Below are 25,684 nucleotides of genomic sequence, written 5' to 3' on the forward strand. Positions count from 1 at the left end.
TAAAACTTCAGAGTGGCATGACTTCTTTTATGTTTGGAAACACAGGATGCACTTGTAACAAATATCTCACAACACTTTTCAGTAAATAAAATGCCATCTTCCACAGGGACTTAACAATAACAACATAACTTATCTTCATTGTGCTAGCTACCTGCACAGCTCTGCCTGAGCAGTGACTTGGTTCATGATGAAGAATATGCTCTAGCAAAATTGGTTTCTCTGTAATAATAAACCAGTGGGTTGACTCCATTGTAGAACTCATTGTATAACTTCTGGAAAGAAGGTCAGTTGGAAATAAGTTCCTTCAAATCAAGTTTCAAAAATAGAAATTTGTATCAAGACAGGATAAAATGTTACAAAATTTCTTCTTTGATGTTAGTCCTACTCACCCACACAAATAGTATACATTTCCTCTCTGAAAACTGTACTGTTTAAATTCTTGGTTTTGTTGGTGTTCTGCCTCATATTTCACATCAAAACGAGTAGATTGCCATGAACCTTGTGTTTTGTAATTAGTATGAGAGGATGCAGATGACTTACATTAGATTATGTTTAGTTATGTTTTATTGCCAATGTAAAGGTACAGGGAACTGTAAAATCTTCTATTTTTCAAATTTCTATTGATGACACTTATTATTTGAGATGCTGAAACATAACAGAAATTAAACAAGAATGCAGCTGATACAATGATCAATTTTTGTCAGTGTGTTTTGGGGGGTTATATTGTACTCAGAAATATTCATAATGGGTCCAAAGAAATACAGAAAATTATATTGTGTCCTTCAAAGCCTTTGTAAAATGGGAAGAGTTAAGAGAAACCTAACAGTCATAATCATGTTACTATGTTGCCTTTCATTAGGGGAATATAGAAAAGGTACCATTGGAGGTGGCTTACCAGCAGTGTCAGAGGTAAATATGCAAAGAGAGAATGAACTTGGGGTAAAGTGGTAATGATATTTAACCCATAGAGTGGGTTAAATATCAGTCGGCAGACCCCTGTTTTCTTTCAATGCAAGAATCCAAGGAAGTGAGGGTTAATTAAGAAGCTCATGGATGATTAAGAAAAGAGGGAGACAGTGAGTGTCTGAGAATTTCAGCTTTGAGGAATTGTAAGAATGAAGAAGATAGGATGTATAAAAAGAAATATGTGTGAACACACAAACGAGTGTGTGTGTATTTGTGTGTGTTTGTATGTGTGTGTGTTTTGAGCCATGAGGCTCCTAAGTGAAATGAAAACTCAAATACATGAGCTGTTGAACAACAGTAATAAAGAAGAAAAGGAACTACAAGCAATGGAGTACTAAAGTGGACAAAATCCAAAGAAAATGGAAAGGGAAAGAGTAATACACGATATGGGTGCTCCAGGAAGGGAAAATGAACAGCTGAATAAAGATGAGCCCTTCCCAGATGCACACAAAGCCAGCATGAAAGGAAGCATGCACAACCTCAGTGAATGCCCTGGAGTGAAGCCCTCACTTTGAAGATATTTTATATCAAATGGGATTTTTTTAAGATAGAAATTTAACAATTTCCTTACTATGGATGCTAAGGAAATAGAGATAGAATGTTTTGAAAAGTTTGGCTCTGAGAGATTTAGACAAGTGAGGGAGCAATTTAGATGAAGGAAGAGGAAAAGCTTCTTATGGGTTCTAACACTACAAGGATCACTTCCTGTTTGAAGATTTGTGTGTGATCTGAGGGAAGAACAGAATGATAATTGAGAATAATGAGAATCCTCATGTAAATAATATAGAAAGTAAGCCTATTGCACAAAATAGTTATACTCACCTTAGTGCAATAGAAAGTTTTATAATCTTCTATGGTGGTCTTGACATTTTACCACCCTTAAATTCCTATGTTGAAACTAAATCCCTAATGTAATGTTATTTGGCCCTGTGGGTTTCCAGATGTTATTAGAGATCTCATGAATATTAGTGCCCCTTAAAAAAAGGCCTCAGAGAGCTGCCTTGCCCTTTCCAATATGTAAGGACACAGCAAGTAACCCTCTATGCAATTTTTTTATACATTTATTTATCTCCATGTGGTGCTGAGGATTGAACCCAGGGCCTTACACATGCTAGGTGAGCATTCTATCACTGAGCCACAACCCCAGCCCAAATATTTTGTTTTTAATGTTAGTGATTGAACCCAGGATAACTTTAACAGTGAGCTATGTCACCAGCCATTTTCATTTGAAATTTTGGGACAAGGTCTCACTGAGTTGCTTAGGGTCTTGCTAAGTTGCCCAGACTTCCCTTAAACCTGGAATCCTCCTGCCTCAGCCCCCAGACTTGCTGGAATTGGAGGCAAGCACCCTCACACTTGGGTCTTAAGAAGGTGCCCTCTATGAGCTAGAAAGCCTTCACCAGAAATTAGAAAGCCTTCTAATTAATTCAATAATTAGTGCCTTGATTTTGGACTTTACATCTTCCTGAACCATGAGGAATTTATTTCTATTGTCTGTTACCCTCCAAGTTTCTAGTGTTTTGTTTCAGCAATCTAGACAGATTAAACATTTTTCATATGCCATCTTTCTGGCTCTAGATGGGAGGATTTGAGCTATAAGCCTGTAATGCAGGCCAGGGAGGCCCAACTCCTCTTTTTATCTCTTCTACTTGTTTCTACCAGGTTAGGGACTGGCCTAGATTTCTGGAATTTAATAATATATTTCCTCTTTGCCCTGGGTTAACAATCCTAAGGTTTTTTTCTCTAACACAGAAAAATGTGAATTTTTAAGTTAACATAATGGTGATACTTATCTACCTGAAAAATTTAAAAGATATGGTTTATGGATATGAGTGATTCATTCTCTAAAAACCAGTGTGAAATTTATTATATTGACATACATAATGGAATTACACCCTCTACAGTGTTACTGAAACAATTATGCTTGACTTAAATTTGAGGGTTTTTAATTACCATGTAATAAATGACAAATAAGATACGAATATTTATACCTGTTTCAAATAAAACTCTATCTTTGGGTTCCAGTTAGTAAGTTATAAACTTACATACTATAGAAAAGTTTGTGATAAGGATTCAAATTTGAAAAGTCACTTTTCTGAAAGTCTAGTCTCAAACTGAGTTTCATGCATTAAATTACAACAAAACCCTCTATTTTCTCATGAGGTGTTACATTAGGAAGAAAGTTTTTTAAAAGTCCATGATGTAGTATCTATTCTCTTTATTGTCAAGCTGACTTTGTTAACAGCAACAAGTTGACACTCTGCCTGTTCTTTCAAATAATCAATCATTGTAATGTCTATAATCTTTAAAATCTTCATTTTAACTTTACTTTCTTCCTCTGAAATCCTATCTATATGTTATCATATTATTGAAGGTGAAAAACAGTAGATCAATACTGTTAATATATTTGGGGAACAGACATTTTCTCTCCTCTGTCTCCTTTTGTCCCTAACTATATTTCCTGTTGTTCTGCAAATGTTCTTGGTATTCCTGAGCATGCTATGCCCTTTCACTTTCTTTCTGTAGAGAGCTTTCTGTTTCTTCCCACAAGTACAAAGTTTGCTCAACATTAATGAACAACACTAAAGGTCATACCTGTGAAAACATTTCTGTCTTACCCTGAGAATCTTCCTTTTATTTTTGCTCATTCAACAGAATAAACTGTGGTATAGAAATTGCTTGTGTAGATGCCAATATTCCAAACTAATTGCGGACCTCAATCTGGATACAAAAGGAACATTTCTGTACTCAGAGTGTACCATGAGTCTTTGCACATTTTCGAGTAATTAATAAGTGATAAATGCACAAATCCATATCCCTAAACAATAGTATTTCAGCTGCAGATAAACAGTAATCTATCTCCTATTCATCTAAGAACTGAAAGACATTTTATTTTTAATTAAAGAATATTCTGAACCTTTAACCAAAATTTAGCAACTATAAAGAAAGGAGAAAATCCTGTGAATGTTTAAACTTCATATATTTCTTTGTCTAATTAATCATGTAGGCATCATTTGCAACAAGTACTTTTCTGGATTCTAGTTGGCTAGGAGTAACCAAACAACCTCCCTGACCTAAGATGTTAACAGTGAATTGGAGGATGCCGAGCAGAGGGAAATGAACAATAATGGTAAGACATAGAGTATAATAAATAAAATGACTGATGGATTAAAATATTGAGTCATTAGTCACGACCCTATTTAGAATCATTACCTGAAGCAGTTTTCACTGGTAAGGTTACTTTTAGGCTAAATTCCTGATAATTATGCACTCATTTCCTATTTTACATTCTGAAAGCATCTACACACAAACACACCACACACACACACACACACACAAACACACATACCACACACATACAACCTACAACTGTGTTTAAATGATTGTACCTTTACTAGAATTCTAAGAATTATTATTTTTTGTCTTGCAGCCATGCTGATTTATTCTTTTTGGCAAGAGATTGTTTCTTTTGTTTCTTTTATTCTTGTCCTGCCATCTGGAAAAGGTGAAAACACTTTCCATTTAAATAATTTTAAGTGCTTGTTGAAAAAAAATGAATGGAAGTGCTATGTGAAGGGAATCTGTTGTTGATGGTGTGATAACTTTGGAATAATGCAGTGCCCCTTTTCCTAGCTGCATGGAGTAACCTGTGCACGCTTTGCTTGTGTCCTTTTTCCTCTGCTCTTGCTAATGCTCCTGAGGGCTGTAATTTTTCTCTTAGCAATACTGCACAGAATCTCAGAAACGGATGACTATTGTCCCTGAGGAAACAAGATTACAGAGGCTGCCTGTATCTCCAACATTTAGATTAAACTAGAAATGAAGAAAAGGAGAAGGGAAGGGGCAAGTTAACTGGAAAGGATGGAGAGGAAGCAGGAGAGTTTCCAAAGTGCAAGATAAGAATGTCAAGAGAAAGAGGAAACAGAAAAGAGACTTTTGAATTATTTTCATTTCTGTTTTCAGCTATAAGAAATTTACATTTGGAAAGCCTAGACATAAACCCTATGCCTGTGTGTGTGTGTGTGTGTTTGTGCGTGTGTGTGTGTGTGTGTGTGTGTGTGTATTGGAAAATAAGGGCATTATTCATCATACTTCACAGAAAAATTTAGTTGACTAAAACTGGCTGCATAAACTGGAGTTGAATACAATCACTCTGAAAATTGCCCATGGCAATGAACATACCCTATAGCTTCTCTGTGATCCACTAGAACCACACCCAGTGTTTTGGAGTGGGTACTAACTATAGTCATGATGCTAGATGTTACCATACAGTGTGATCAGTGTGTCTTGTAGAGATATTAAATCTCATTCTCCCTGCTTGAAGAGGGAATCTTGAACTAAATACTAATCAGCTGCTTTGGTCCTGTGGTCATTTTATTGTTTTTCTCTCTTTAAAAGACATACAAAGCTTCTCAAAAATTTCATTGAAAAAAATTGTATGCTTACTACCAAATTCTCATATTTCTGAAACCTGGAATCATGTACACAGTACAATGAATTAAACCCCAAATCAACAGTCTCTAGCACATACCCTCTTAGAGTATATTAATATCATCAGTATTTCTTGGTGACAAATGCCTGGTTGTGAAGGCTAAGAGGATCTATTTTGTTATTCCACTTATCATTCTTAAAAAATGTTATTAATGCTCATTGCTTCTATATTATCGAAAATGAAGAAATTATTTCAGAATGTCCAATAGGTTTCACATAATGTCATTAATTCTCCTGTCTAATCGGGTATATAAAGACTTTTCTATACACTTAGAAAGGGGTCCATCTAAAGAAATCAATAAGACAACTGTCACCCAGAAACTGGCATTGAGTTCAAAATGCACATGTGATAGGTCTGTCTTGGTTTATTCCTCCCAGGATACATCATCTTGCAATTATTTCACCATATGTGTAAGTCAGGTTTTGTGAACCTTCAATGGCAATGTCTCCCCCCCTTTACAGAAAGTGTCAGTCTTTATGACTTTATTCTTCCTACATATGGTACAGAAATAATATTAAATGATTTGTTGATACCTTCAAAACAAATCTTGTGTGAGGTTTTATATATAACATCTATAGATTCTTTGGACAAGAAAAAAAATCCATCAAATATTCCTAACGATGATGGAGTGAGAAGAATGAAAGGAAATCAGATAATCTGCTCATTCTTCTTGCCTTTTCCTTCTTACTTCTTTTACTCGCCAGGAGAGCTGACCCCACCTTGGCATTCATTCTGTAAAGCTATTGACATAAATATAAATGGATTATAGGTGAAACCATCTTAAGACAATTTTTTTAACACAGAAGAGAGAGAGCACTTACTCAAAAAGGGCTTCTGATTAAGTACATACAGAGACATTTGGGGAGTTGTCTATGCTCTTGTCTAATGCACAGATTATATTTTTTCTTTATGTTTTGCTGCCCCTAACTAGTCAGGGGGTGCATTTAAAGGGAAGGGGGATTCTATCAAAATAGAAGTAAGATCAGTGAACTAGATGAAGGGAATCTAGGGGGAGGAAGGAGGAATGGGATAAGGGAAGAAAGTGGAATGAATCTGACCAAACATTCCTGTATACAAATATGAATATGTCACAGTGAATCTCAATGTACATCCACAAGACACTAACAAAATAAAAAAAAATCTATAAGTAATAAAAGATCAGTGAAATAGAGAGAAAGTAACAGGGAAAGGGAGAAGGAGAGGAGGGAAGGGGAAATTATGGGGACTGAATTAAAGAAATTATACTCCATTCTTTTATACTTATATCAAAATGAATTAGAATTTATGGACAAATAAAAATAACAAATTAAAATGAAAAACATACTGAAAAAAATGTAAAACAAGAACAAAAAAGCGGGTTTTACTATATCCTGCAACTTCTTGTCATTTAGCAAGCATCACTTTTTATTCAGCCTCTCCCTTATTGTTTTTTCCACATCTATTGATCATCTCCTGTATACCGGTACAAGAACAGTTCTGGTGACACACAGGCTCCACAGAGTATGAGCTCTCTTCTCATGGAGCATATACTTATCCTGACTCTGTCATTCAATCCTTGTAGAATCCCCTAATGAACAGATATCATTATTCTCACCAACTCTCCCCGTTCAGAGATTCACAAATATATACTTAAAGCAAATAAAAATAAAACCAGGAAGGCAGGAATATCAGATTCTCTATTTGCCTGAATTTTTCCTATTATGGGTTAAATTTTATTGTTTATTAAATTCATATCTTGAGGTCCTGTTGCTCAGTACTTCACAATGAGACTGTATGAAAAGATTTTTTTAAAGGTAAAATTAGGTTAAAATGACTTCTTTAATATGGGCCTTTATATAATCTGATCATTATCCTTTCAGTAAGATGAAACCAACTCTGCTAATACCTTTATCTCTGACATTTAATCTCCAGAATAATTAACCCAGTTTGCGGTACTTTTTTTTATGATATTTCAAGAAAACTAACACAATGTTGCCTCCCCACCAAAAAACAGACAAACCAATGAAGGAAACAAAACATGGGTCCATGACCTAACATTTGGAAATTGGGAATGTACACTTGTTTGGGAAAAGGCCTTTGCAATTGCAATTAAACTCAGAAAGTATAAATGAGATCGACCTGGATTACATCTGAAAGTCCTAAATGCAATAAATGACCTTAAAATAAAAAGAGCACCCTGGAAGAAAGAGGAGAAGGCCTTGTAAGGTGGAGAAAAGGATTGTAGCCAGGATCTTCTATATGGTTACTACCTTAATTTGAAACTTCTAGCCTCCAGACTGGGGAAGAATAATTTTGAACGTAGGAAACTGTATGTTCAGGAAGACAAACTGGACTGACCTTCACTGTGTAGGTCTAAGCAGAAGAGCAACTCCTAGAATCCATTCCTATTCAAGGAAACAAAGCAGAACCTGAAGAGTGGGGAGTTAGGCAGCAGATGAACACACTCTGGTTGGCCTCAATGTTGAAAATTCACTGGGCCTATGATCCACAGGGTAGTCAGCCCCAGACCCCTGCTTGCCCCGTGCTCCTTCATGAGTCTGACTCTGGAAAGAATGCTTCAGTCAAAATTTCCCTTATAGAAATGGAGAGGAAGAAAAATAGCAAGTAATAATCACACACATGAACAATAACAAAAAAAAATAGCCTCTAATTCAGAATCCAGACATCAGACAATGGCCATTTAATAAAGACAGAAAGGTCCAAAGAATGACAGAGTCATATGTTACAGACTATTCTAGCTGCAGTCACCTAGAAAAAATAAAAGATTATTTTAATTTTAAGTGGCACAATAGATGGGAAATAGGCAGTAGAAAGCAATAAAAATTCATAGACAAGAGGAAATGGGTGGTAATGCCAGTTTTGCCACTATCTTGCTTAGCAACCAACTTTATTTTTTCTGAGCTTCAACTGATTAATAATGCCTAATTCTATAGCTTTATATAAATATGAAAGGTATTTTATCAGTCAAGAAGAGTTTCTGTGCCTATGTAGTATATTAGACTATTAATTTTTATTTTATAACCTAAGCAAGGATTTAATTGAAGAATAAGCCACTGTTACAGTCTTGAATTCATGATGAAACCAACAGGTGTCCTATACCAGACTTGCATTTTTCTGCTTCAATTGTTGTAGTGATAAAATATGGACAGTGATGGAAGATTTCTCAACTTGCACTGTTATTTCCATAATAACATCTTTTACTTCATGGTTTTCTTTCTTTCTTTTTTTGACCCTGGGGATTGAACCCAGGGGCACTTAACCATTGAGGTACATCCCAGCCATTTTTTATTTTATTTCATTTTATTTAGAGACAGGGTCTCATTAAGTTGTTTAGGGCCTTTTTATGTTTCTGAGGTTGGTTTGAACATCCAATCCTCCTGCCTCAGTGTCCCCAGCCACTGGGATTACAAGCATAGCCACCACACCTGGAAATTTATGATATTTTCTTGTGCATGGAAAAACACATATAATAAAGAGCAAATTAGGTATGTCACAGTTTTGATTAACTGCCTACTAACTGCAATCAATAAAAGGAAAGAAGGAGTGCAGACACCACAGGTCTCTCTACAACATGAGAAACCCTTTCCTATTACAACTTAATAAACAATATCTCAGGAAACTGACAGCATTGAGGTAGAGATAGGGCCTTGTGAGGTTCATGCAGTCCAACTTGGGATGAAGAGACCAGAGAATTGAGCAAAAGGCAGGTTCTGTGTGCTTCTAAGCTCATATTGGATGGTCAGCCTCATCAACTCTAAACATAGGCCAATAAATTTTGTTCCTATTCCATATTGTTTTTCAAAAATACAGATTTTTTGATATACTGAGATTCTGATTTCTCTGTGATTTAGTAGACCAGAGTGTCTCTATGTATTATAGGTAGCCTCATTTTGAATACCCATGGACAGCATGGTCTGGAAAGAGCAACTTGAGGGAAAGAAATACATACAAAAGTGAAGTGAAATAAAACCAAACTTCACTTTAATCTTTCACTTTTGCTGCTGATGAAATTGGAGGCAGTGATAGAATGGGGAGCAGTGACCAGAACACAATGATCTGTCAAATTCAGTGTGTGCTGTATCCGTGACAATGGACTGGTCCATTGCCACCTTCTTGAAGCACCCAATATAGCTCCATCTGCTAACAAGTGTCACATCATAAGTCAATGTTTATGACCATTTCTAAGGAAAACATTGGAAACTCTTCAGAATTGACATATTTAAAATACAAAATTTAAGAGACCAATCTGCCATAGACTCAATTAATACACTTTAATTCATGCTTAAATGTAAACATTTGTTTCCTAAGATTTTTTTTCATATGTGATTCACAAAATCCAAATGTAATCAATTGAGAATTTCTTTAAATGTCCATATAGCTTTTTAAATATAAAAATTGGTAAAATTATTTACAGAGGTATATATTAAACTCAGAATTCAATTTTATTAAATTTTCAAAACTCCTTAGTTTATATTTTCTGTTTTTGTATTGTTATTTGTATACCATTTACCAACAGTATTTGAAAGCAATTATGTCTGAATAGAATTAAAATAGTCAAAGCATATAAGCTTAGAAAAATTTAAAAAAATTCTTTCATATTTACCTTATCTCAAAAATACCAGTCGAAAAAATGCAAATTATCACCCTAAAATGAAAACTACAAATGAGTAAAACTGTTACATTAACATGAATGATTCTTTTTATAAATAATTTGTCAAAAAAGAAATACTGAGCTCTCATAATTTTAATTTATGCTGCCAGTTGTATTTAAAACGCATACAGTGATTTTTACATATGAATCAATTTTAAATGCTGAACACTTTTCTGCTATATTTGAAATACTTTATTTGCCCAAAGTCAGAAAAAGTGAAAAATGATCATGACATGAAGAAAATACTATTCTTGTAGTCTGCTTATAAACCCAGAAATAAATCCTAGTAAAATGGGCAAGAGAGAAAGGAAGAAAAAAGAGTCTCAATGGGAAAGTAAAATGTATCATTTCTGTTGAAAATAAATTAGCAAGATAAGAAATACACAAGACAGCTAAATCATCAAAGAAAAAGAAAACCTGTGTTTTTCTTTCTTTCTTTCTTTATTTTTTTGTATTGTCAATGTTCCAGGGTAGCTTGGTTTCAGCAGTTTTTTGGTGTTTTTTTTTTGTTTGTTTGTTTGTTTTTGTTTTGTGTGTGTGTGTGTGTGTGTGTGTTTTTTTTTTTTTTTTTTCCTTTTCTGTAAGGTGTTTGGCCTCATGTTAGTGATTTGCTGATTGACAGACATATCCATGCTTTGGAGAACACCATTCAGCATGGAGCGTTAGGGGATTCAGTGAGCAGGTGTTAAACCTATCGCAGAGAATATTTCTATTTATCAGCCTCTAATCTTCTGACTTCACAATTTTTAAACAGATGTTTTAGACAGATTTTTGCTACTTCCTCTGCTTCCATAGGTTTGTCTCTCACCTGTTTAATTGCTTCTTGGCTCAATAAAAGAACCAAAAAGAATATGAATACACATTTTAACTTCCCCTGTGAGTAGGAAGTTGTCTCTTTAAGTTTCTACACCTACTCACTTTTCTGTGAAGGCTGGAAAGGTAGTAATAAAGCTGAAATGAGCTTCCCAGTTGGATTCTAACACTTGACTGTGTGGCTGTCATTCCCTTCCTCAGGTCTGTCATTGACTCAGTGTTACAGTTTCCTGAGTGTCGCGGCTCTTCAGCCAGAGTCTTTCCTTTGTCTCCTGTGATGATCACAGGTTTATTTTTTTGTAATTCAAGTCTAGCAAGAGACTGAAAATAAGGATAGTGAGTATAAAAGAATTCTGAAAACTAGACATGAGAATTTGATAGGGTTCATATGAAAGGAGGAAAGAAAGAGAATACTCAGGATAGGAAACTACATACAAGGGTATTTGGGTTTTTAATTTACTATTACATAGAAAGCATCCTTTAATGATTGTCTGGCAAAGATAGGTGTGTCTGAACTTCATATATATATATGAAGCATGTAAATGTCAATCACATATACATATAGAAGAAATATATATTACATGTTTAAATATGTATTTAAATAAATATGCTTTTTATAACTCTATATGCTTTAAATCAACTTAGGTCAATTATCTATATAAATTAGTATGTTGTATACTTTGTACATATAAACTTTATATATACTTTCTCCATATGAAATTTTATATACATTTATATATGTACAGAAACATATACATGCATATATCTATAACACCATGAAGTACATCCAGGGGTGATTATTATTATTTTTTAATTAGTTGCTCAAGACAATACAATGATCTTGACATATTATACATTTGATTCAAATAAGGTATGAATTCTCATTTTAAGGCAAGAATGAGCCAAGTACAATGAGATTGAAGTCAGTATGTACACTTTAGACAGAATTGGGGTAGTAATACTGGATGCAAAATATACCATAACCAACTTACATCCAAGCCTAACCATACAGGTTCCTAGGTCTAGGGTTGTGGCTTAGTGGTAGAGCACCCGCCTAACATGTGTGAGGCCCTGGGTTTGATCTTCAGCTCCTCCTGTAAATAAATAAAATAAAGGTATTGTGTCCACCTACAACTAAAAATTATAATAAAAAAGAATACAGGTTCTTATGTTTCCCTGATGACCCAAGGAGGAGATGTCTATGGGAATTTTGTTGAATGAGTCAATACAGCAGTAGTGTTTCTTGATATTTCTTTTCTGTAAAGTTTTGTTACCAGTAGGGCATTTCTGCATGGGGCCCAGCAATTTGGATAGAAGCAGCTTGTTTAGATAAGTACTGGTTGGAGCTTTTATAGAAATGTTTATTGGAGAGTTTGTAGGTAATATAATACACTTTTATAATTTAAACATTAGGTGTCCACAAAAAGTTCCTGTGTTAATGCAGTCCGTGATCAGATTATTAGAGTCGTAACCTAATCAGTGAATTAATTCATCAGATGCGTTAGTAATTTTAATGGATTACAGGGTGGCAACTGTAGGCAGGGAGAGAGTAATTGGAAATAAGTCACTGGATGTTTGCCCTAGAGAATTTTATTTTGTGCCCCTGTATTCTCCCTCTGTTTGTGCTTCCTGGTCGCCATGAGCTGTGAAGCTTTCCTCCAACATGTCATTCACCATGATGTTGTGCTTCACATCAGGCCCAGAGAAATACAGTTGGCCAACCTTGGACTGAAACCATGCTGCAAAATGAACCGTTCCTCCCCTAAGTTTTTGTTGTCAGGTATTTTAGTCACAATAATGAAAATCTAGCTAACACATGTACAAGTTAAGGGTGAGAGTTACAGAAATTTATATTATAACATAGAGTTTTTTAGTATGAAGTCGGCTTGCTATTAAAATATCCCCCCCCCTTTGGATAGACTAGAATGCTAAATGCTACCTTTCCTGTATACCTGTGTCCCTCAACTTACAGGTACTATTTCAATTCTGCAGTCAAATACAGTGATCTGAGAGGTGAAGAATGAGACAGAATTCATCTGTTATAAAGCCAACAGTAATGGTCTTTTCTTTGCTTTTATTTCTAATTTTGTATCATGGCTTTTGTACCATGAGTATTGGGAGCTCATCCCTAAATCTGTTTTTCTTCTTCACAATTCTATACATGCCCTAGAAAATCATTTTTGCTTAATCCATAAAAAAAACACATTTCTTTAAAACTGAATTCTAGCTAAGTTGTACTACAAGTAAGACTCCATCTCTACCTACACACTGCCAAGGGTGAAGAAAATTAGGTGGTATTTGGCACAAAGAAACTGAAGTAGACTAAGCTTTCACAGTGAGGAAAGAATACAAACAGAAAAAAAAAATCACATTGATCATGGCCACGTATCACAAAGGAAATTTGCCCATGCACCAAGTATCTCCATTTTCAGAATGGAACCTTATCTTGATCTTATCTGGATCCTACAAACATTTCTTCCTGCCATTATGTGAGGCATCAATGTCCTCAGCCTTCATCCTTTGTAAGTCAACAGGCACAGTATGGCTATGCTAAGCACAGCTCCTCACTTAACTTACCTCCAAAGATTCCTCCCCACACTGTGCCAGTCAATTATAGATGCACAACTGCCAATTCTCATTACCTGTTAGAAAGAGTTCAATGTAAAACTTAAAATGTGTGTGGACAGATGTGAATGAGAAAATGAAAGAATCCCCCAATATAGAGGCATTGGCACAGGAGAGCTGGAGTGGGCACAGGAACTGGATTTAATGTCCTGGGTTACCACACTTTGGTGAAACAAAAAGTTAAAGTTGCTAATATTTTTGTGAGATAATAACATATAACTGGATATTTACATGAAGGCATAATAAACATCTACATATGATTTTTTCTTATTGGGTATGACATGTATTTTTAGAATGGACATCATTTCTGTTAAATGTGAATTTCAAATACATCCTGTTTAATATCAATACAGGATTCTTATACCAGGATTCACTAAGAATAGTCTGACAACGTCTTAGAAATTAGTTTAACTCATAATTAAAATAAATTACTTTTCTGATTAATAAATGAAACATTTTTTTTTAAATTAAATAAGGCATTTAGAGAGCAAAATTGCAGGTGAGAATAGGAATAGGAATGGAGCCTCTTTTCTCTACTATTTGGTTGTAGAAAAATATGCTCTTATGTTATCATAGGATCATCAGGACAAAGCGGTTGCATTGCAATAGCTGCTTTGCATCCCAATTCATCAGTTATATGCTTTAGAATTACATCCATGAATCTCTAGTAGTAGAAGAATGACTGATGCTTAATAAAGTTTAATGACAAAAAAGGTAGCATAATTTAGGTCATGAAATGGACTGTAGTAAGCAATTTTAATTGAAGGAATGATTTGCCTAGGCAAATAGTAATCATGCAAGTCCAAATTTAGTCAAGCCAGGAAGGTCAGTTGAAAGCAGTGATATTAATATATATTTATTTAAGAATGAGAATGACAAGTGCCATTTTTTTCCTGAACATCCAAACAGCACCTATAAATTCATGTTTTTATTAATATTGTGTGTCATAATGGGAATCAAATTTACTCTATTTCTTGGGAAGATTTTCATTTTAATATTCTCCAATATTTAAGAGTAGTATTGTGAATGGAAAAAAAGTGTATCTTGGAAAAAGGGTTATTGTTAATTCACATAGATGACATGAGGTACTATGAAAAGAGAAGACACAAAATTTTGTATTAAAAAATACAAAATTTGCTCTTGTTTGTGTATTACCACACCTATTGATAAAGGTATTTTCACCAGTAAGAAAGGAATAGAAATAACCTCTTAAAACTGTTGTGATCGTGTAACATATTAAAAGCCCTAAATTTACTTTATTTACATATTTTTATTCATATAAAATAGGTATTAATGAGATTAAAACAATTTCATATACTCATACTGAGTTAGCTTTAGAATGGGTTAATGGAGGTTAGAATGCAAAACTCCAACCAAACTTCATATATTTAAATTAAGATGTCTTTTTATGAAGACTTTTTAACCTAGAATAATGAAGATGGGTTATAAATGAAAATTTAACCAACTGGCAGATGAGTTCAGGATATAATTATGTTACTTGTATAAACATGTATGGTGTTGCAATGCAAACCAAGCTCTAACAGGGTAGGTAGTTTATCTAAAATTAATTTTTCTTAAAAATAATTACAATGTCACCATAAATGTGAAAATAATAGTAGAGGGACTAACACTTTCTTGGCAAAGAAAGGTTGCAAAGAAAAATTCTTCTAGGATATTATTTGAATTTATAACTGATTTTGAATGCAAGTCTTTGCTAAATTATTGATAATGAGGATGCATATGTAGACTAACTGGTCTGGCCTTACCAGTGTGAATGCTACAGGAGACTCATAATACTATTAATAAATGAGAAATGTGCAAATAAAAAATAATGCCCTGAGTTTACATTAATTGTAATGTTAATGTATCTGTTCTCAAATAAATATGATCCTTTATTTTGGTCCCTTCCTGCTCAATTAACATTGCTGTTGCATATATGTATTAAAATTTTATACTTTGACCGTTGATCCTCACATATAGCTTTTATACACATTTCTTTGTTTCACCATTACTTCATTTGGGAAACTTGAACTCAATAGATTGTAAATATCTTGTTTTAATAAAATCTTCATTGCAGAGGATTTACTGTTTACAACATGTTTTTAAAATGTAACATTGCACTAACACATCAGCACAATTTATAAAAATATTATTGTAATTATAATTTAGGTAAAGAAATTAAATTTCTGAGAAATCGTACTATCCTTGAGTACAGGATTTTTCATTTTAAAACATCTTAAGTCTTACCTTTGGATGTTTTAATTTAAAAAAAAAATTTCAGTTTGTTTCTAGAATATTTTTCATTTGGAATAATGTAAACCAAAGCTTATTCATTTCCCACTCTAAAATAATCCCACTTAAAGCATAATGACTTCTGTGTTCAAGGTTAGGAGGCAGTTTCATTACTGACTAGCAAAACAGTGATTAGGGCTTACTAAGAGGACACAGACCTGGGGCATGGCCTGTTTATTTCTTTCTGATGAGATAGAGGCTAACTGAAACAGCCATATAATGAGAACATACTTGAGGGAATCTTTCTCTCTTGTGATAGAAGAAGTATTGATCTCAGAAAAAAAAAATCTTTCACTTTTGGATAGAGAAGTGGCTGGAATCAAAGTTCATTTAGTTCCATCTACAGTCAAAATAAAAGTCATTTTATATTTATCTCCAAATGCTGCACTAAGTAAGATTTAATAGCATGAATTTATAAAGATTTAATTCTCTGATTACAGGAATATTTCACGTTTTTTTATCACGCCAATGCCTATTAGATTGTCCTTCATTTATTTTTATAATGTAATCTGACTTTAAAATGTTTACTTTTCCATTAAAGGAAATAACCAAAGCTATGTTTTCTCAAAACTGTACAATTTTCTAGACTATGAGAAAATAAAAGCTTATATTAAGGTGTAATATATAATGTTTTATCTTTTTTTAAACAATATTTCAAAAGACTTTTACGTTGTTAACATGTAAGGACTCAACAGCAATTCAAAGACTAGTCTTTGTATAGTGTTCAATTTCTAATACCTGTGCTTTCATTTGTGTAAAGCAGAAAGTGGCCAAATATGTCAGCAGATGAAAAAAATCATTCATATTTTCAATCAAATCATGATGGGGTTAAGTAAAATTAAAATGCATATCCTTGGTAAACATATTAATTCAAATCTAGCCATGTAATTAGAATGCTGAATTATTAGATGGAGATTAGATGAGTTTTTCTTGGGTGAATGAATATTCACTATATATCCCAAGACACATTCCAATTTCATCAACATTCTAAATGTGCCCTTCTCTTATCACTGTACTCTTCTGATTTATAGTACTTTCCTTTTCTACCCCTACTGTATTTTAATAAACTCTATCATCTACTTTATTAAAAATGTTGAATTAAGCTAAACATTTTTCCTAGTCAAGTTTAGTCTATATAGCACCATTGTTCCATAACTGGCAAAAGAGTTGTTATCCAAATGTTTTAAAAATAAGAACACTAGAGTAGTGGAAGGAAATGAGGGGGATGAGGAGAGGGAAAAGTGTAGTACTAAGAACTAAAGAGCAGCATATTATACTCCATGCATGTAATATTATGTCAAAATCATATACAATGGTACATATAACTATAATGCACTAATAAAAACATTAAAAATAAAAATATGTTACAATACAACTAAAATCATTATGCAGTCACTTCTTTTAAAAATAGTTCTGAATATCTCTATCAATTGTTCCAAATATTTAAACAGAATAACAATGATTTAACTTAAAAATGTACTTGGGGCTGCGGATGTGGCTCAAGCGTTAGCGTGCTCACCTGGCATGCGTGAGGTGTTGGGTTCGATCCTCAGCACCACATAAAAATAAAATAAAAGATGTTGTGTCTACTGAAAACTAAAAAATAAATTAAAAAAATTGTACTAAACAATGCTATTACTACTGAAGAGAACCTTACATATTTGACTAATTAATTAACATATTCAAACAGGAAATTAACAGCTTCTGAAATGAAAGAGCATATACAATTCAATAATTTTATTCTGTGTGGTGATGTTTATATATTTTAATTTAATGAATACCAAGTAACCTATGCAACTTGGACTCTCATAAATTAGGAGAAAAGTAGAATATCTCAGATGATCAAGAAAAAGCAATATTTAGAATTCCTTTCAAAATCAGAAAGGTAATATCAATTTTTAATAATTTTACTTTGTTCTCTGAAAATGGTGATCTAGATTAAATATCCTCTTGACTGTGTTTTTATATTAGTGAGTTCTAATAGGTAAGTTGTAAAATAAATAGACTTAGCAAAAAGACTCCAATATTAGAGACTCCAGAGTCAGGAAATCTAGGATCAAATCAACACTCTCACTGTTAGTAGTGTGAGGATTGTGGTTACATTACTTAATGACTCTATGTCCAGTGTTCCCACCTATGGAACTAGCATAATACGATGCTTCAATTTTAGGAAGCTGCTGTGGAGATTAAATTAGTCATTGAGCATAATGCAGCTAAAGAACACCTGGCACATTGTTTCATTTTAAATGAATATACTATTACACAACATTTTGCTATTTTCAAATCATTTATGTAAAATGGCCACAATGTATATGCCTGGGTGAGACTTTTTTCATTGCCTTTAAAGGGAAATAACAAATGTCCAAAACAAGAAATCATTTTAATCTCAGATAGGTCCTTCAGAAGCAGAACCTCAAGGGAAAGACATTTCACTTTGAGACATAAGTTCAAATTTTCATTATATCAGTGTTTTAAAGTGACCAAATAAATACAATTACAGGATTTTAAAGTAAAGGTAAAATATTAATGTTATACAGAGCTAAAAGTAAAAAAATAAATGTTTATCTCAGCTATAATCAGTATTTTTACTCCTTAGTATGCTGAAATGTATCAGTTGAAGAGAAACATTCACAATGTTTTCTTTAACCAACTGGATATTTTGTGGTTCTGTTTTATTTTTAAGTTGATTTTTTTTCACGTAAATTGGGTTAATTATCATTTTTAGAACAGATGAGTGATCTTGGGGTGAGTGGGCAAATTCTCATACTAATATATTTTTTAAATGTAAATATGTATGCCTTTAGGGGAAAATTTATTAAAAAATGTATACTTTGGGGAATTATTATTATTATTATTATTATTATTAGTGCTCTGGATTGAACCCAAAGCCTTATGCATGCAAAGAAAGCACTCTGCCAACTGAGCTATAGTCCCAGCTTGGGAATCCTTAATGAAAAAAAGAAAAATAATAAGTGGAGTCAAAAGTTTATTTGGGTAGAACACAAACAGGGTGTGCCGAAGCATTGATACAGGCAGGCCTCAATTGCCACAGTACTGACATCAGTACTATGTTACATCAGTACTATGTTTCTGTTACTATGGTTTAGTGCTTAAGTTAAATAATACCCCCATAAGAAGGCTCATATTTCAGTTATCACAGTATATTAACTAATTCCACGGACTACACATTTTACTGCTATCTTTTCTTTCTAAAACTCATGCAAAATGAAATGTATATCAGAATGACTAAATATCACTTCTCTCAAAGTCTGTGTATTTGATAGTTTCTGCACAGATAAGTGTATAGCTGTTCTGTTTCCTTGTCCTCAGTAATAAAACCATGTGATAATTTCATAAAAAATGAATAATCAAGAGAGGAAATTAGAGGAAATTCAATGAGCATGAAAATGCACAAAGGACAAAAAAAATGATAACTGTGGTAATAATATTTGAATCAATTGAAGATGGGTTCATGGAAGAAATAGATGATGCTGAGTCATTGGAATGTTGATACTGCTGCCATTGAGGACTCTCAACTTGGAGACAGAGAAATTTAATGAAGACAAATTGTCATTATAGGTGAGAAAAGAGAATACAATGAAAAAGACAAAGATATCCCAGAGGAAGTGATGTCAGCAAAACTCCACATTAAAGAACCTCTTGGAGATCACGCATTGCCACATGAAGAAATCCAATATTGGAGGCTGATCTCAACTTAGATGAATATGAAAACTGGGCAAGGCTTAATAGAGATCATCTTCCATATTGTGAGCTATAAAAGAAAAGGGCAAACATACTCAAACTACAATTTTTAATTTTTTTTTTCCTTTGGTATTGAGGATTGAACCCAAGGGGGATTTGCCACAGAGTTACATCCACAACCCTCTCTATATTTTTATTTTGAGAATTGGTCTCCATAAGTTGCATAGGGCCTATGTTGTTGAGGCTGGCTTTGAACTTAGGATCCTCTTGCCTCAGCCCCTAATCAAACTATGCTTGATAAGTTCTTTGTAAAAAAATAAAACACTTTAATTTTCAATGTTTTCAAAAGCAGCATATTAAATGAATATCAGATTATTCTTTTCTTCCTTTCTCTTTATAATTAATAATAAGGTTTTAAGGTTTTGACTAAAGCATTTAAAGATCATGAAATAATCATAATATTTCTCATTGATTATTCTGATTCTTTCAGTCTGCTCAGTGCTAACATACTATGCAAAATGAAGATTGCCTACACTTAATACCAATTATTTAAGAAAGGATAATTGATATGTGACTTTGACTTCTTATATTGAACATACACTACTTTTAGTAAATAAAGGTCATTAACAAAATAATAAGAGTACATATATTTATCCACATATACAGATTGAATTCTTTGTTTACAACTTATAAAAGTTATAGATTTATCACAATACTGTTGATCTAAATATTAAACTAATCTGTATCATTTTTCTTATTAATAGCAAACAAACAATAAAAAGAAAGCTAACATTTCTAAACTAAGGAAATATTCAGCTTCAAATATATCATAGATTCTGAAAAAATTCATATCTAAATATATCATAATGATATGGTATGTGATGTTCCAAATAAGAGGTTAAGAAAGCTTAAAATTTATAATAATTTTCTTAAAATTTATAGTGCATTATTTAGGTTATAACAATATATAATAATTTTAAAAGGAACAACCTCTGAATTAAAAATATGAAGTCTATGAAATATATGGCAATTAGCATTAATACCACTATTCACTGAAAAATTGACAATCTGTTAAAAAAAACTCCATATTGAGAGTATTTCTAAAATATTTACAAGCTAGGAAAAGTTAACACACACACACCACACACACACACAAACAAGTGTAACGAATGTTGAAACTTCATATTATTAATTTTTTCCTTTTTTTTTCCAAAACAGTTCTTAGTCCCTAATATTCTTCAGGGATAAAACCACTGACATATATTTTAAACATCTGTAAATCTCAACTTTTTCAACTACACAGTGAATAAAAATATGTATCAAACCTCTCTGTGTGTCAGATATTTATAATGAAGTATAAATAAAATACAGAAATACAGTCAATGAAATCACTTTCAGACTTTCATATATTTCGTAAAACAAAACAAAACAAATAAACAAACAAACAAAAAAACAGTTATTAAACTCATTCCCTCGGCCTAGGCTGCTGTCTTTGTTAACTTCAGCCCTAAGTACACCTATAGATGCTTTTCAGAGAACTGTTGAGGAAATAAAAGACATCGGCATTTTTTTCTGTTTTATCTTGTTTTACATTTTCAATATTAATTTAAATCATAAACAATGGATCACAGTATGTTTGAACAGAAAAAGAGACAATTCTAATTTGGGTCGAATACGTTAATTCAGTTCTTAGTATTATTGAGATATAGTGGAGTGAGTACTCTCTAGTCCGAGAGCAGTGAAGAATTTCATCTGTAGCTTAAACTGACTTAACAGACTGCAACCATTTTTCATTCCAAAGTGATGACAAAGGGCTATTTCTGACTATATACATGTCACAAAACATTTCAAAGCTCATGTCATTCTGAAACCAGTGCTTTTTGTATAATTTTGATATACTACATTCATTATTTTCTGATAAGATATGTGAAGGAACCAAATCTCCTAAATCCATTCTGTTGATAAAATAAAATTTTATTGCCTGCAGATATGCTGATCTCCTAATTGCTTCAATATCTGGATTCATATTTATGCCATAATTTATAAGATTATGTCCATGCTAAGATCTTTGCTCTTTCTAGTGTCTTCCTTTATATGAAGTGATATATGGAGTTTTCCGAAGATAAAGTTTTGACAAGATATTATTCAATAGAACACTTCTGCATACATTATTCATTGCATTTTTGAGGTGTTGGTAAAAGAATATGAGGAAGGGAAGAAAGGACATGTTAGCATAATTCAAACATAAGAAGACATTAAATAGTAAGTTGACAACTTAAGAGTCATATTTCTTGTATTGGAGATTAAACATTTCCAATATAATACAGTGATGAAGCACACATATACTCTACCTCACATAACCATGTAACCTTGATCTTGAGCTCTCCATCCTCTCTTTTCTGGTCTTTAAAAATCTTAGTGAAAATGGTACCTACCTCAAAAAGATAAAATGATCTTAGAAGACCACAGAAGCCTAAAGCAAATGCTAAATTAGAATTTAAAATCATTACTACACCTCACATATTACTATGAAGAAAAATGACACTGAGTCATGTATAGGAAGTCTTTAAGAGAATAAAAATGGACTGTGACTTCTTGGGGTGGAAATGTGAAGACATATTGGCAGGAGAACAGGAAATATCCACATATATTTTGGGTTCATTTACAAGAAAACTAGTATAATATTTAAAATACAACAGTAAGTACACTAAGAGATTAATTTAAAATGATAAATAAGTCACCAGAAATAATCAACAAAACATATAATACTATAAATTGTATGAAAATAAAATGTGATTTTTTTATTGACTGAAGCTGCTACAAAAATTCTGATACACTAACTCTAATATTTCAAAGAATAAACAAAATCACACTGCACATTTGAATCATTTTAGCATATTAAAAAATAAAACCTAGTCACTCAAATATTGCCTCCCACCAGGTGTTTTCTCCTTAGGAAACATCATAGAAAGACATACAGAAATCTTAATAAAATGATACAAAAACCATACCTGTAAAACCTTTTCAAAAACAGATCCATGGCACACATTGCAAGAGCTTGTTCTGTCTTTGTAAGTGATCTCTTGGTTTCTGAGAATGACTGTGAACTATGAAGACAGGAGACACAGAGACTAAAATATTTACCCTTTGGTTCTTGATATCAGTTTTACTGATATCAAAGTAATTCATATAACTAATATATAGTTGTGTGGCTGTGATAATATTTGAGCTAATAAGTATAAAAATATTGAAAGGTGACATTCAGCCCAAACACATATTCTAGAGCATGTGTCCAGACTGTGAGAAACAAAGAAAAAAGTGATATTTGTGAAGAATAATAAAACACATAAGAATTAGACAGCCCAGGATGAAATTTGATTTCAGATTATAGAATGAAAAAGGATATGTTGACCTTGGTTATTTTAGAATCATCTAGTGACCTACTTGTGAATTTTTCCTGAATTGTACAAGATACAGCCCATGCAAAGGGAGATAAAACTCTTCTATCTCAATTATGGTAGTGGTTACATGACCGTATCCAATTTTAAAACTAAAAATTTTCACTACAATGGATTGATTTATTTGTATATAAATGATATCTGAGTACAATATTTTAAAAAACTTTGGCAATAATAACATTAATAAAGCATCAAAGTTAAACTGGGAAAAAAGTTAAAAAAAAACTTTTACTATTTATGTCACAAAACGTGATAATCAATAATCTAGTAAAAAGCCCTAAAGTTCATTTGGAAGAGTAAAAGACCAAAAATAGTCAAATGTATTATAAAAGCAATACTTGAGACATCACAGTGCCTGACTTCAAATTATACTACACATGTGTAATAACAAAAACTGCATGGTACTGGAATACAGACACATAGACAGATACTGATAGTACAAAATATGAAAACACAACAACAAACCCTCATAGATAGAATCATCTGATCCTTGACAAAGATGCCAAAAACACACAGTGGAGAAAAAAAAAACAGTATTTTTAACAAATGGTACTGGGAAAACTGGCATTCCATATGTAGAAAAATGAGATGAGATCCTTAGTACTCACACTGCACAAAAATCAACTGAAAATGGATCAAATATCTAGAAATTAGACCTAAAAGTACTCAAATATTAGAAGAAAATGTGGGGGTCAACTCTCCAGCAAATAGATGCAGGCAACAACTTTCTCACCAGAGTACCTAAAGTTTGGGAAATAATGCTGAGTTACTAAATGGAATGACCTCGAATTACAAAGCTTCTGCACAGCAAAGAAAACAATTAAAAATGTGAAGAAAGAACCTTACAGGATGGAAGAAAATCATTACTAGTTAGTCCTCTGACAGAGGATTAATATCCAGAAGACATTAAAAAAACTCAAAAAAAATCTCCAATTAATAAAGGGGAAAATTAAATAAATAGACATTTCTCAAAAGAAGAAATACAAATGCCCAACAAATATATGAAAATAGTTCAATATTATTAACAATTAGAGAAATGCAAATCAAAAATAAACTAAGATTTTACCTCATTTCTGTTAGAATCACAGACGTAAAGAGTACAAATAATCATAAATGTTGGAGAGGTTGTGAAGAAAATGGAACAGTTTTGCACTGTTGGTGAGATGGTAAATTAATACAATTAATATGAAAATCAGTATCAGTTCTTCAAAAGACAGCCATGGACTACCATATGACCCAGCTGTAACACTTCAGCATTCTATAACAGTATATGCATATCCATGTTTATAGCAGCGTAATTAGCAATAGCCAAACTATGGAACCAGACTGGGTATTTGTCAGTGGGTAAACGGATAATGTAAATGTGGTATAAACTCAATGAAGATTTGTTCATCATAAGGATGAATGAAATTGTGTAATTTGCAAAAATAAAATGAAACTTGAGACCTGTTATGATTCGGATGTGAGGTATCCCACACATTTGTCATGTGTGAGACAAATCAAGAAGTTTTAGAGGAGAAATGATTGGGTTATTAGAGCCTTAATACAATCAGTGATTTAATCCAATGATGGGATTAACTAGTGGAAACTGAACAGGAATAGAGTGTGGCTAGAGGAAGCAGCTCACTGGGGGTGAGTTTTGGCTTATATATTTTGTACCTGTTAAGTGAAATATCTCTCCACTTTCTGATCATCATGTGAGCAGCTTCCCTCTGTCACCCTCTTCTGCCATGCTGTTCTGCCTCACCTCAAGCCCAGAAGAATACAGTTAACCCCATATGGATTCATAAATCTAAACCATGAGTCCTTAAATAAATTTTTCCCCCTTAAAATTGCTCTTTTGAGGTTTTTTAGTCATAGCAGCAAAAAAAAAAATACTGACTAAAACAAGGAAATTATGTTAATCCAAGTAAGCCAAACTAAGAAAGTCAAGAATTGTTTTATCATATGTGGAAGATAGATGAAAAAAGGGAAATAGAAAGGTGGGGTGATTTCATGAATATTGAAGGAAAGTCAGTAGAGACAAGGGACCAGGGGACAGAGGAGGGGAGGAAAAAAGAGAAGTACAGGGGAATGATCTGACCAAATTGTATTGTTATGTTGTGTACTCATATGAGTATGTCACAACAAATCTCATCATTATATACAATTATAGTGCACCAATGAAAATATTGAGAAACGTTGAAAAGCAAAAATCTAGTAATAACTGAAAACAAAGCTATACACAAATGCCATGGAAAATTGATATATAAAAGGGTATCAACACAGAAAAAGATGTTTGATCTTACTCGTAAAATAATACAACATAAAATTAAACTGATCATGTCTAATCAATTAGATTTTAAAATGCAAGGTATGATAACATACTGTGTTGTTTAGCAAGACCCCATGGAAGTAAGCACATTATATATAATGCATATGCAAAATGACAAAACAATTATAAAGCAATTATCACACAGGGCAAGATATGTCAATCCATAAGACATCATGGGAGGCATATTCACCAGACAGTGTTGACCATAAAAGCACCATTAAAACACATGCATTGAAGATCTCAAAGGAGAACACATAAAAAATAGATGGTAGAGTTTCTAGCATTACTGATTTCTAAATTTTAGAGACAGCCACACAGTACCAAATACCATTCTGTTAGAAAAAGACATATAAGAGAACATACAGTACTTA

The sequence above is a fragment of the Urocitellus parryii genome, chromosome 2, assembly GCF_045843805.1.
Source record: "Urocitellus parryii isolate mUroPar1 chromosome 2, mUroPar1.hap1, whole genome shotgun sequence".
Lineage (NCBI taxonomy): Eukaryota > Metazoa > Chordata > Mammalia > Rodentia > Sciuridae > Urocitellus > Urocitellus parryii.